This window comes from Vanessa tameamea, chromosome 10, assembly GCF_037043105.1.
Source record: "Vanessa tameamea isolate UH-Manoa-2023 chromosome 10, ilVanTame1 primary haplotype, whole genome shotgun sequence".
Classification (NCBI taxonomy): Eukaryota; Metazoa; Arthropoda; class Insecta; order Lepidoptera; family Nymphalidae; genus Vanessa; species Vanessa tameamea.
In genome coordinates, this window is record NC_087318.1 from 2,093,788 (window position 1) to 2,106,266 (window position 12,479).

Below are 12,479 nucleotides of genomic sequence, written 5' to 3' on the forward strand. Positions count from 1 at the left end.
TGTTTCGCTACAGGCATTTAGCATTTATCTTTACTAGACTTCCTAGAAAGCAATTGAGAGTATTTAAAATGAACGCAGCCGTTTATTGCAGTATGAGAATTTAAAATACCGATCGCGCCTCGTCGAAATTCGCTTATTTGTTTTTTACATGTTTATGGTATACCATTCGATAGATAAAGGTTACGTTTCCGTCCTTTTATGAATATTTAATATTCGACTGACAATTTTCAATGTTTACATAGTATTAATAATTTAATTGTATTAATAGTTTTCGCATAAAATTCGGTTATTTATTTTTTCTGTGTATCTGTAGCACAGTAATTGAATAATACATGAAAATTGATTCATTTTTTTTAAATGAAGGAAATTTTTTTTCATGATTCTTGTAATCATTTGAAATATTTTGAATTAATATAATAATGATATATAATTTGATCATATTTGTATGATATGTTTGTTCAAAAAACAATGTCGTGAGACATAGATCATGTAGAATACTGACGTTCGAGTTCGGTTCTATGAATAATTATGTTAAATATTATTTTAATAGTCACATGAATGAAACAAGGGTCGAATCCCTATGTTCTGAGAACTGACTTATCGAAGTTAGATATATTATGTTACGGATGTAGCTACTGGTATTTTAAAGATATACAAATTTTACAAAGATATAAAATTTTCGTAAATATCTGTTATAATTTTGGTAGCGACCGCTTGGAAGGCTTTCGGATCAAGAAATTTATTTTTTAAATATATATTCCTCAAAAAAGACTATTTCGCGAACCATTCCTGAAACTACAAAATATTAAAGTCCGTATCAACCAGATTATTGGTATTTGCGGGAATAAAATAAAACTATCAACTAAATAAACAAATAAAAAAAAATTACGAGAGGAGTGAGGAGTCGTGAGGCACCTGGTTGGAACGAAGTTGCTCTCGCTGTATAATATGTATTAAATAACTGACAAAATTGAATAAACTAACAAAGTTTAAGTTTAATTTAAACAATAAAAAAAAAAAAAATTATATAAAAGATAGAAATGGGGAGAAAGAGAGAGCATGATGCCTTTTCGTTACGTGATGATTTCTGCCAACTTACTCTACCGCAAGCCGCGTAGAAGAACTTCGTTCCAAAATATATCTCTACTAGACGAAAAACCAGCTTCACTCGGATAAAATAAATAGAACTAAACAAATACGGTTTATTCTTAATTTTTCATATAAGATATAAATTTTTCATAAACGTTGATCTACAATTTACTGTGGATAAGTTTCCATCGATTTTACGATAACCTGTCACGTAATTATATGGACATACTTTCTGAACGCATCCGTAAACTTAAACATGGCCGCCCGTTGAACTGTCATGTCGTTGAATTTTATTGATTTATTATTTTTTAAAGATCTATAATTGTGGATAACTTTCGATCGGGTCTATCGTAGACTTGCACGAAATTATGAATATAGTACATATATGTAATAGTATCGATGGTTTTTATGTCACGCAGCGCTCAGAAGGATGTTGTCATAAGATAAACATTTCGCTTGCGTTCGAAAGTCTGAGTACATCTTATTGCTCCAAGTATAATGACATTTTAAAGATGAAAGTTATTAGACGTATGTTCGTTTACAACAATCTATTCAAATTTCTCGTCATTTATTTTTTATGGCATGTTAGCATACAGTTACGATATGGTAGTTAACCGCATGGTATGTTTATTGAGTTGAATACATTTTATGAAATATGAATTACTAAAATAATGAGAACTGACAAAACTATTGGATATTTTACATGGAAGACCTACAAATTTGCGAAATGCACTAATGCATCAAATAAATAACGATAGCGCTTCTTCTGTTAAGAAAGTCACAAGTACTATGTTAAATGTTGGTACATGTTACTTTTTATAATTTAATGACACTATATAGATTATAATATAGTCTAGTAAGATACTATAAGATATATAGAGAACCATAAGACAAAGGAAAGAAAAATATCGGTAAGGCAGGAGAAACCGCGAACGGAAACTAGTATATAAATAATTGATATTACATACACATATCCTATAAAATACATTAATATGATATATAAAAACGATTTCCTTGTTAGAATGTCGTTTTTAGTCGTACAAAGTCGGGGCGGTCACAAGTAACATACTGACTAACGAGCTTATGTGCGCAGACGCTCGTTTGCGACAATCCGCAGCCATTGACGACTGATTGCTTAATTGCTCCGTTTAATCAAATACCACTTAAGAAACGCACGCAAGCTGTGTTCAAACGCAACCGAGTTATCGATAAACTTTCGTGGGTCGTGTTTAAAGCTTTATAGAGGACGATTTTATTACGAGACTCACTTTAATGTTCAGTTTAAACACAGACTCTACGTATACACTTCACGCATGGGATAATTATATTTGGACCTTAATAAAATCTATGATCAAATTGGTCTTCGAAATTATGTGGAAATTAGTCAAATTTACATCGTTATCTATACATATAATAAAATTGGAGTGTCTGTTTGTAATATTAAAATAACCGCGTTTTACTAAATGCATATGTATGTATACACGGTACATATACCTAAATAACATTTTTTTACAATTTTTGTCTATCTGTCTGTCTGTTTGTTCCGGCTAATCTCTGGAACGGCTGGACCGATTTTGACGAGACTTTCATTGGCAGATAGCTGATGTAATAAGGAGTAACTTAGGCTTTTATTTTAGAATTACATATATGTAAAATAATAATAAAGTCACGCTTTTTTATTAAATTCAAACGCGCACGAAGTCGCGGGCACAGCTAGTAATACATAAATTTACATAGGAACTAATTTTAACTAGGATATAAATAAACAAATATTAATCGATTTGAAAAAACCTACTGGTCAATCATCGTTGTTAGTTCGATTTGAATAGAAGCAAATCATAGTCATAGCAGCATTTCCCATTTAATTGCAATTTATATTTAATGAAAAATGAACCATCTCTTCTATCAACAGCAGAGGCAACAAGATACGGTGTTATATAGAGATATGTATTTGTACTATTAAAATGAGTCGCCCGATTTGATAGATGGCAGCACTTATGTGACGTGAAGTTCGTTATAATTAATGTCAGCGATAACAAAGCACGGGTATTCGGTAATGTACTGTGAACGGATATTGCTGTGAAACAGCTTTAATAATAAATATTATAACTATAACTTTAATTATATTTTAATGTTTACTTGGTAGTCGGGCTTTGTGCAAGAGCGACTGGGTAGGTATCACACACTCCTCAGATATTCTACCGCTAAACAACAGTACTCAGTATTGTTGTGTTCCGGTTTGAGTGAAGTGAGTGAGTGAGCCAGTGTAACTACAGGTACAAGGGACATAACATCTTAGTTCCCAAAGCTGGTGGCGCATTGCCGATGTAATTAATGGTTACTACTTCTTACAGCGCAATGTCTATGGGCGGTGGTGACCACTTACCATCAGGTGGCCCGTATGCTCGTCCGCCAACCTATGACATAAAAAAAAATGTTTAATTCTGAGGGAAGACGCGTAATAAAAAATTTAAAAAAATGCGTTCTAAACATAAGTTCGATTCTGTATAAGTTGACTTCACATCTAACTCGTGAAATGTTGAAAACCGACTTAATGTAAGACGCCATTTGATAAGTGGATCCTATACATTTCAAAATTATTTAACATACTTATATATTTTATAATAACAATTTCTGACATTTCACGCTCGTGTTCTGCGGTGAGATTCGAGATTCTTGTTACAGAATAGCTCTACAGAACACTTGAAAAGTTATGGCTATATTTGTTAAAGTGCGGCATATTTTAATGATTAATCAACGAATGGAATAGGTATTATGTCTTGCATAAAATTTCAGTAACCATTGTTTACTTCAATATGGTGCATTGGTCATAAATTCATTGCGGACAAAGAGCCTACGGCCAACGTACAAACATTGCAATCTTTGCCAGATGTGATTGTTTATTTAGTTGTGTTAAAGCTATTTTTTTATTAAGGTTTTACAGACTTAGTCCGGATATACTTTTTATAAAGACTGTATATTTAATATTACCGCTTGATTAGTTCATTTTATTACTGTGATATAATTATTGTTCTGTATTTACTTATTTTTTTATCGTCTAAAAAGAAAAGTTAATTTAGGACACGGCACAATTATAAAAAAATAAAGAGTCGTAACAAATAAAAATAATCATAGTATATCCTACTTAAACTAAGAAAAATTACAGATACGTATTTACTGTAGGAAATGAATTGTCATTTCCCACAATAATAAAAATAACAATAAAAAACATTTTATAAATTGTTATAAAATGTTTTTTTTTTTATATATGATATCGTATCGAAGGCGAGGATAATACCAGAAACGCGAATTTCAGAATATTTGAATGTTGCTTACGAGAGTTTAATATATTCTGTGAATTAATTTATTTGTATATTTAAAATAATCTCTGAATAAGACATTTTGTTTTCGTTAGCGTAATTGGTATTTTATTGTTCAAAGGAGCTTATGAAATATCCGCTCTAATAAAGATTTTTTCTTTGATATATTTCATTTTTGAAACAATATATTTCTGTATCGTTATTTCGAATGCTGTAAATTACTAACTATAAACGAATATTTTAAACAATTATTTGTGATATATACGAGTTCATTTAACATTAAATATCTTATATTTTATTTTGATAGAAAAAGAGTACCTTATTTATATGAAATTATTTTATGTAAATAGCCTTATTACATTTATATTAAATAAATTGAAGACTGGGTCTGAAGCTGCTGCAAATTCAATTTCTTACAATTTTTATTTTACAAGTACATATATTGTTTTAAGTGTTTATTAACTTGAAGATGTAAATACATTTAGAATCGTCTTTAGTGAAGTAAATTCACGTAATAACAATTCTAAATTTCCTATTTAAAGGCTATTGTCAACTGTAGGCTACCCGTTACAATTTATGATGTGCAGAATATTTTATCATCTTTAAAAGCATAAATTATTTCATCCACCCAAAAATAAAGACAACCACTTTTGTTACCAACTTTAAATAATTACAGTAACTTTTGTGGCCAAGGCGTGCTTAAGTTGCCGATTTTCTTTTGTAGACTTCCTCTCACGGCAGCCAATCTCAACGGGTACTAGCAAAGTTCGTAGAAGATATTAAAGCACACAATCGTGAGCGCAAAAACCAGTGTACTCTACATTTCCTCATATTCATTCTCGACCTAATGACAATCTGGAGCCACAGAAGAGAGATCGGGTGGAGGACCTACGGCTAGCATACATCTACAATACTTCCATCAATGCTACTGAGAGTTGTCCATGTTACGTCACACGATCTAAACCAATGAGAGCGCACCGTACAACAGCGATATACATACATATTTCCTTAAGAGTTAATTTGGGCTCACTATATTACCAGTACGTCGATAAGCCAGAACACTTTCGGGTTATATGAAAAAAAATTCAATTTATAAACATAAGTTTGATTATTATAAGTTTTTATTTGTGTGTGTTTTATTTGTGTCGGTGTTTGAAAATAAATATGTATGTACATATTTTCAACAAATATAACATATATTAAAGTAAAGCAAGTGAGGTAGAAACGTGGCTATCAATTACTTAAATCTAATTTTTCCGTTTCTCTCGCCTGCCCTTCTATTGTCTGTGCACAGAGGTTCTATTTACGGAGGGACGGGCTCGTGAATCATGTCAGTGTTAAATGGTTTACATTAAACACTAGAATGATTCACTTTATTTACTCTGCATAACATATTTTGACAATAATTATAATCACGTTGTGAAACTTATACGTATTTTTCTTATGACCGGTCGGTATGTATGATGTTGGTGTCATACTGACCGAACCACGCAGGACATGTGATAGTGCACAAAAGTGTACCTACGCAAACACAGGTGCGTTCTCTACTCCCTAACTCTCATAATCCGATGCACAGTATTCGTTTCTATAATAATATGTCACAGTTTGTTTCAACTCGGCTTATTAAAAAATTTAAAACTCATTCATTGATAAATAAGGAATATTACACAATACAAGATTATATTAAAGATAAAAAAGCGTATATTAAGTATTTGTTGATTTCTAGGCAGAATATATAAAATTTAAAATTTAATTGTACTTTATTAAAATTTAATTGTACTTTATTAAAATTTAATTGTACTTTATTGACATAGTCTGTAATTGAAATGGTAGAAAACAGTAACTACTGAGTTGCTCGCCGGTTCTTCTCGGTGGAATAAACTTTCTGAACTGGTGGTAGCTATACATGAATTCAATACGGTTACATGAAGATTTAAAGATGCTTTTATGAGTATACTTGAATAAATAATATTTTGCTTTTTTTTTTTTAATAGGAAGGCAAATGGACGCGATCGGAAAGGATTGAGGCGCAGGACTAACGGCTTTACGTACTTTTCGAGGCACGGGAGAGTACACAAATTCAGACATTCAGTGGGCTGCTACTGAATTTGTTCGATACAAAAACTTAATAACTTTTTATCGGCTCGACCTGGGTCTTGAGGCTTTATCTCAAGCCATTAGACCAACGAGACAGTCAAGCTGTATCAAAATTAAATCTGCACCGCGCGGTCTCACCCGTCATACTCCGTCTCCGTGGATCATAACGCAATGATAAATAGGCAATCTTATTCGAGAATTGGGCTATCAATTGCAAAAATATTTTTTGAAATCCGAATTCAGTAGTCCCAGAGATTGATAAATCAACTCTAGCTTCATTATATTATAATGAACATCATATAGTTCCGACCGATGCACTTATGTGAATATTCTAAATAAACGTTCCATATTTACTCCAATTAATCAATAGTAGGATTTTGAAAATAAATTCTTATATAAGCAGCTGCAGCTATTTAAAAGATTCAGGAAACATTCAAAATATCATTGGTTATGAATAATTTTTGAAAGTCATGTAAATTTTAGTTTCGATCCGGACATCTTGATTAATGTCAATGAGATGTCAATATTGTCGTACTTGTATATTCAGTATACATTGCAAGCGTGATTCAGCCTGCCAGTGATTTTGCCTAGTAGGGTATCTAGTGTCCGAGGCCTGGAATTACAAAACAAACGCTAAAGCTCAGACCACAGCGGTAAACACGTGTGGCCTGTTTAAATATTTGTGATAGGTAGAGATCGAAGCCGTGACAGTCGTGCACGCGGACAATAGCAATGACGACTAAGCAAATTTAATGTTCCTAGGAAAATAGTGACAGCTTGTAAATGTGCCAGGGCTTGGCAATTTTTGGAGTTAATGCCAGGCTGCTCTACTTCGGGGTAGTGGACATGTAGGTAGTTTACGCATGAATTATTTTAAACCTTAATAAGCACGTGAACACAAGTTGGTGCCCGGAATTGAACTTGCGATCTACGATTATTGCCTATTTTTTTAATTCGTTTTATAATATTCATTGGCTGGGTTTATAGGCCATCTGATTGGCGCCACAGGTAATATTCACTATTCCTTATATCGCCAATGCCTTGGAAATAAGATGGTATGTCCCTTATGCCTGCAATTAAACTGGCTCACTTCTAAATGGAACACAACAATAGTAATTATTGGTATTTATTTGAATATATAGTGAGAGGATGGTACCTGCCCAGGTAGACATTTACGTAGTTACCACATCTCTCCACTGTTCCAGAGCTTAATTTAACAAAGAGTTAAATTAAGATTAATATCAATTAAATTAACTACCAACTTATTTTTATGTATTGTAAATTTGTCTGATCAACTGCGACGTCGTCATTACAATTACAAGCCAAATTTAAAATTGTAATTTATTGTGTGTCGCGTTCATTATTCCCCTATGCGTTTTTTTTATTAAATAATGAATAAAATAATTTAAAAATATATGTTTCATTGGTTTTTCAATTAAAATTTGTAAGTTATAAATTTAAATAGGCTAATATGAGCAGTTTTGAATTGTAGGAAAAACTGAGAAGAATCAGCAAGAAATTCAGTACATACACTTTCGTATAAATAACGCTACATACATTAATTTCTAATACTCTTATATTAAATATTCTATGATTCGGCCACGGCTTTACTCATGTATTTTTGTTGAAGTGGTCACCACATCCCATAGACAGTAAGAAATATTAATCACTTCTTACAAAGCGCCACCAATCATAGGAACTAAGATGTTATGTCCCTTGTGCTTGTGTGGCTACATTGACTCACTCACCCTTCAAACTGGAAAACAATAATAATAAGTATTGCTGCTAGTTGGTATAACATGTAATGAGTGGGTGCTACCTACTAAGTAGGGCTTGCATAAAGCCCTACCCCCAAGTAGCGGGTGACGTAGGTACTCTATGATTTTTGTAAAATTTATATGATGATGAGTAGTTATGACATAAAACGTAATAAATAAACTCACTTTCGCCTTTATAACATCATCTACTAATATATTGCTACACAACGCTTATTGTTTCCACGTAAATCATTTAAACCAGTAATTATTTATATTAATAATGTTCTCTTAAGTTCTGAGGGTTTTTTTACCAAACAAAATATTATCATATAATATTTCAGTTATTAGTTAATAATTAACATTATATACTTAAACTAAATATGTTTAATAACTGAATCAAATTAATAAATATGTAGAGAGAATATAATTCCTAAATATATTATTCTTGTGGTATAATTAAAATAATAATACGAAATAAACTTACTCATATCGCAATAATCGTAATACTCCAATCAAAATGTCCTATTGTAGAACTGTTACAAATCTACGTAAATGGCACGTATATATTCACAAAGCACAACATTAATAGCACAAATTGCATCCAATATTCAAGCGCACGAAACTTTCTGAAAACTTCGACGGTATGCTAACGTGCTCGCGTATAACGTAGCACGCAACACGATACGCGCGCGTACTACTTGGCGTCCGACGCGAGAATGAAATTAAACATCGAATTCGAGCAAGCAACTACGTCATTACCAATTTATCGCCACAAACTGCTCCTGAGTGATGTGCTTTTTTGTTACCGGCATGTGTTAGTCTTATCAGAACAGATGCAACTACAGCAATCTCCATAATGTAATGTTATCAATAAGATATTTTTGATAGTTTAGTTCCTATGAAGTTACGCTATTGTTAGTATAAATAATTCTAGTTTTTTGTTATTAGATATCTATTAAATAGAATAGTAAATCGAGACAGTGATTATTATATATTCTATCGTTTAAATTTGCATTGCATCTGTTTGAAGAGTGAGTGAGCTAGTGTAATTACACGAGGTTTGTACATAATATCTTAGATCCCTTTGTTGACGGCGCGTTTACGGAGTGTTTAATATCTCTTGCATTGCAATATAAGTAATTCTGTTGGTGTTGGTTGTTCAATTAAATTAGATAAATTAGTTCGACTATAGTACCTCTAAGAGTAGAGCTACAAAGCGTCGTTTTGACAAAACATATATCGTATTTTTCAGAAGGAGCGCTTGTCTCTATGTATCGAATAAAACAAAATATACTGTATATAATTATTAAAACGTAATATGTCAATATTTCAAAGGTTTGTTCAAATTATAAAAAATAATGTCTATAAAATAACGTTATTTTAATAAATATTTTTATTTTGTAAAATAAATTTATAGTTTTTCTCCATGTAGTAGCAACACAAGGGATATACTTTTCTTAGAAAGAAAATATTAAAATGTCTTTCGAGACGTGTTCTTTACGTTTCTTTCTCTTCATCGCAGACAACGAGATGAAAAATTTAGAGATTTTCTACATGTTCTACAAATCAAACGATATATCTATCTTTATAAAAACATAAAATTATTTTCACAAAAAGCATTATGTCAAAACCGAGTTCTTCATTTATGATAAAACCATTAATATAGCGATCAAAACTTAATCAGCGGTACCTCTACAAAATGTAATAGCAAGTTATGCCTCATGAATACCTAATGCAGAGCAACAATGAAGTCTAATTTGGCATTTTAGATTGCAACGTTGCTTGTGTTCGTCGAGAATAAGCTTAAACAAGTCTCGAAACATCGTTCGTATTTTTTGCCTACCATTTATTATAAACAACTGTAGATAAACCGCTGATGTAACTTTGTTTCTAGTAAATAAGTATGTAAAACATTGTTATTAATATGTATGTATGTATTATGTAATATATTACTAAAAGCAGCAGCGAATGTTCATGTGCTTAATTTGTGTGTGTCATCTCGTGATTGGCAGTAAAGACATCGTCAGGAATCTTGCACGTGTTGGATCAAAATCTTCCACGTGTATCCACCAAACCCTATCGGAGCAGCGTGGTTTGATACGCTCCAACCTTTATCGAAAGAGGAGAGGGGCTTTGCTCAGCGGTAGGTCATTTACAGGCTGTTTTCGAACAACTTGTAATATCTTTAAAATTTATACTCGACGAGCGGGTCTATCATTTCGGATAGAAATGTCATAAAATCATCTCAGTTGCTCTTAAGCGTCTGAATTATTCAAGTGATCGTGAGCCTTAGACGCGATGGTGTGGGTTTTTCTTCGAACAGAAAGTTAACAAATAACAAAAAAATTATACCCAAAGCTTAATTGATTCTTATTAAATGTACTAAGTTTTTTTGTTGCTGTGTTTTTAAATAGAACAAAAATGTGTTATTTTCGGTACGATAAATAAGTAAATAAAAAAAAATGAGCCATTTTTTAATGATGTAATTAAATTCAAAGTCTTAGTCTAATTTGTGCTAAAGGGTAGCTCTGTTCAAATACTGAATTAAAATATTCTGTTACCATTACGTGCAATCACATTGTTTCCAAAGCTTCGGGTTATTTAGGTCGGTTGACAGTTTGCTTTCAAGGGACAGAGCATTATTAAAGTTTAAATGTATGTTAAACAGCATATGTCTGTTTATACAAATTTTTAAACGAGCGATTTCCAAATATTAACCATTATTAAAAAAGCAAAATTGAGTTTGTTTATTTGATTCACGTATTAATTACTATATTTTGGATATGTTGAGTTGTGTAAAATAGTATCTATAATCTTGTGGGTTACTCCGTGCGCGGAAACTAGTGCATTCCATTTTTAAATATTATTAATTGCACTAATTATTTTTAAATGAAATCATTTTTTAAAATTTTAAATTAAGAACTTTTATTCTTGATGTTTCTCAAAAAAAAGTACCATTCGTTCGAAAATGGTGACCTCCTGGCCGATTTCAGCGATCTATTCTCAACAAAGACCGGCTGCGCAGGATATATTATGGCGAACACAGGTGAACTCTATTCCCTCACTCTTATAATCCAATGAGATGTCAAATTGGATACGATCGGAACGGATTCAGTGGCAGGACCAACGGCATTATTCGACGGAAAATATCAATAATGGTTTATCAGCCTGAACTGGGATTTGAGCCGAGGACTTCGCTCGTTGTAGCCTCATTAGCCACTAGACCAACGAGGCAGACAGGCTGGCAGACCAGTGACCAGCAGGCCTGTGCTATTACGGTTACAGCATAGAAACTGTTGCTCGTCTAATCATATATTTGTTACGGATTCATAAATGTTGCAGTCGATAAATCAGTATTATGGAGCATTATGCTACTGCATAGGTCCATAATACTGATTAATATTTTGTTTATTTGATTTGACATCAATCCGCAACACATATTTGATAGCAACAGTTACTATGCTATAACCGTAATAGCACCGCTGAAAAGAACCAGCGAAAGAAACTCTAATATGATATTTTTATCAACATTTTATGTTTTATTCTTAGAAATAGCCCGGAGGCGATTGTTTTATTAGTAAAAAGTATGTTGTCATATATTTTTAAATCACTGTATGAGTTTTAGGGTGAATATTGTACGTTTGGATGTTACTAAATGTGATCAAACCAAGCACCATTAAGTTGTTCAAGTGCAAAATTTTTGTTTACAATTCATCTCGTACCAGGCTGCGTAAGAAAACATCCCGAGGGAATCAAATTACACTAATTGGATAAGTAATAATATAATGATAACAACAAAAAGCTGCCAAATTGAATAGACAATAATATTTTTTCATTGACTTTTAATAGAATGCGTGATCCGTGTACATTACTTTTTATTGGAATTTAGCAAAATTTCTGAGCAATAATTATGATACACACTCGAACATGTATCGTTATTAAGTATGTTTACATTTTTTTTGTCAAATTGCTTTTTATATCACTTGCTGTCGAAATACTTGGCCCTTGGAGTGGTGGTGCAAAAAGCTTCACTAAAAGTATAACACCTCGCCTTATTGCCTCCACTGGTGACAGGAGGGCTGGTTCGTTTTTTGCCCAGAGGATCGGAATTGAGATTCATAGGGGAAATGCTGCTAGCATTCTAGCTACCACGTGGTCAAGATTTATATACAGTAACTATGTTTAATTCATATTTGTATATATTTCAAGACTAAAC

At 32.2% G+C, this 12,479-nt stretch overlaps 1 protein-coding gene across 1 annotated transcript in view; it reads right to left on the bottom strand.

Annotated features, from left to right (window-relative positions):
• LOC113395959 (uncharacterized) overlaps positions 1 to 8,985 on the bottom strand; it is a 69,193-nt gene extending 60,208 nt beyond the window's left edge. The window contains exon 1 of the mRNA XM_026633707.2: positions 8,748 to 8,985. The gene's annotated coding sequence lies outside the window, so the exon portion shown is untranslated. The remainder of the gene's footprint in view (positions 1 to 8,747) is intronic.
• Positions 8,986 to 12,479: the final 3,494 nt, after the last annotated feature.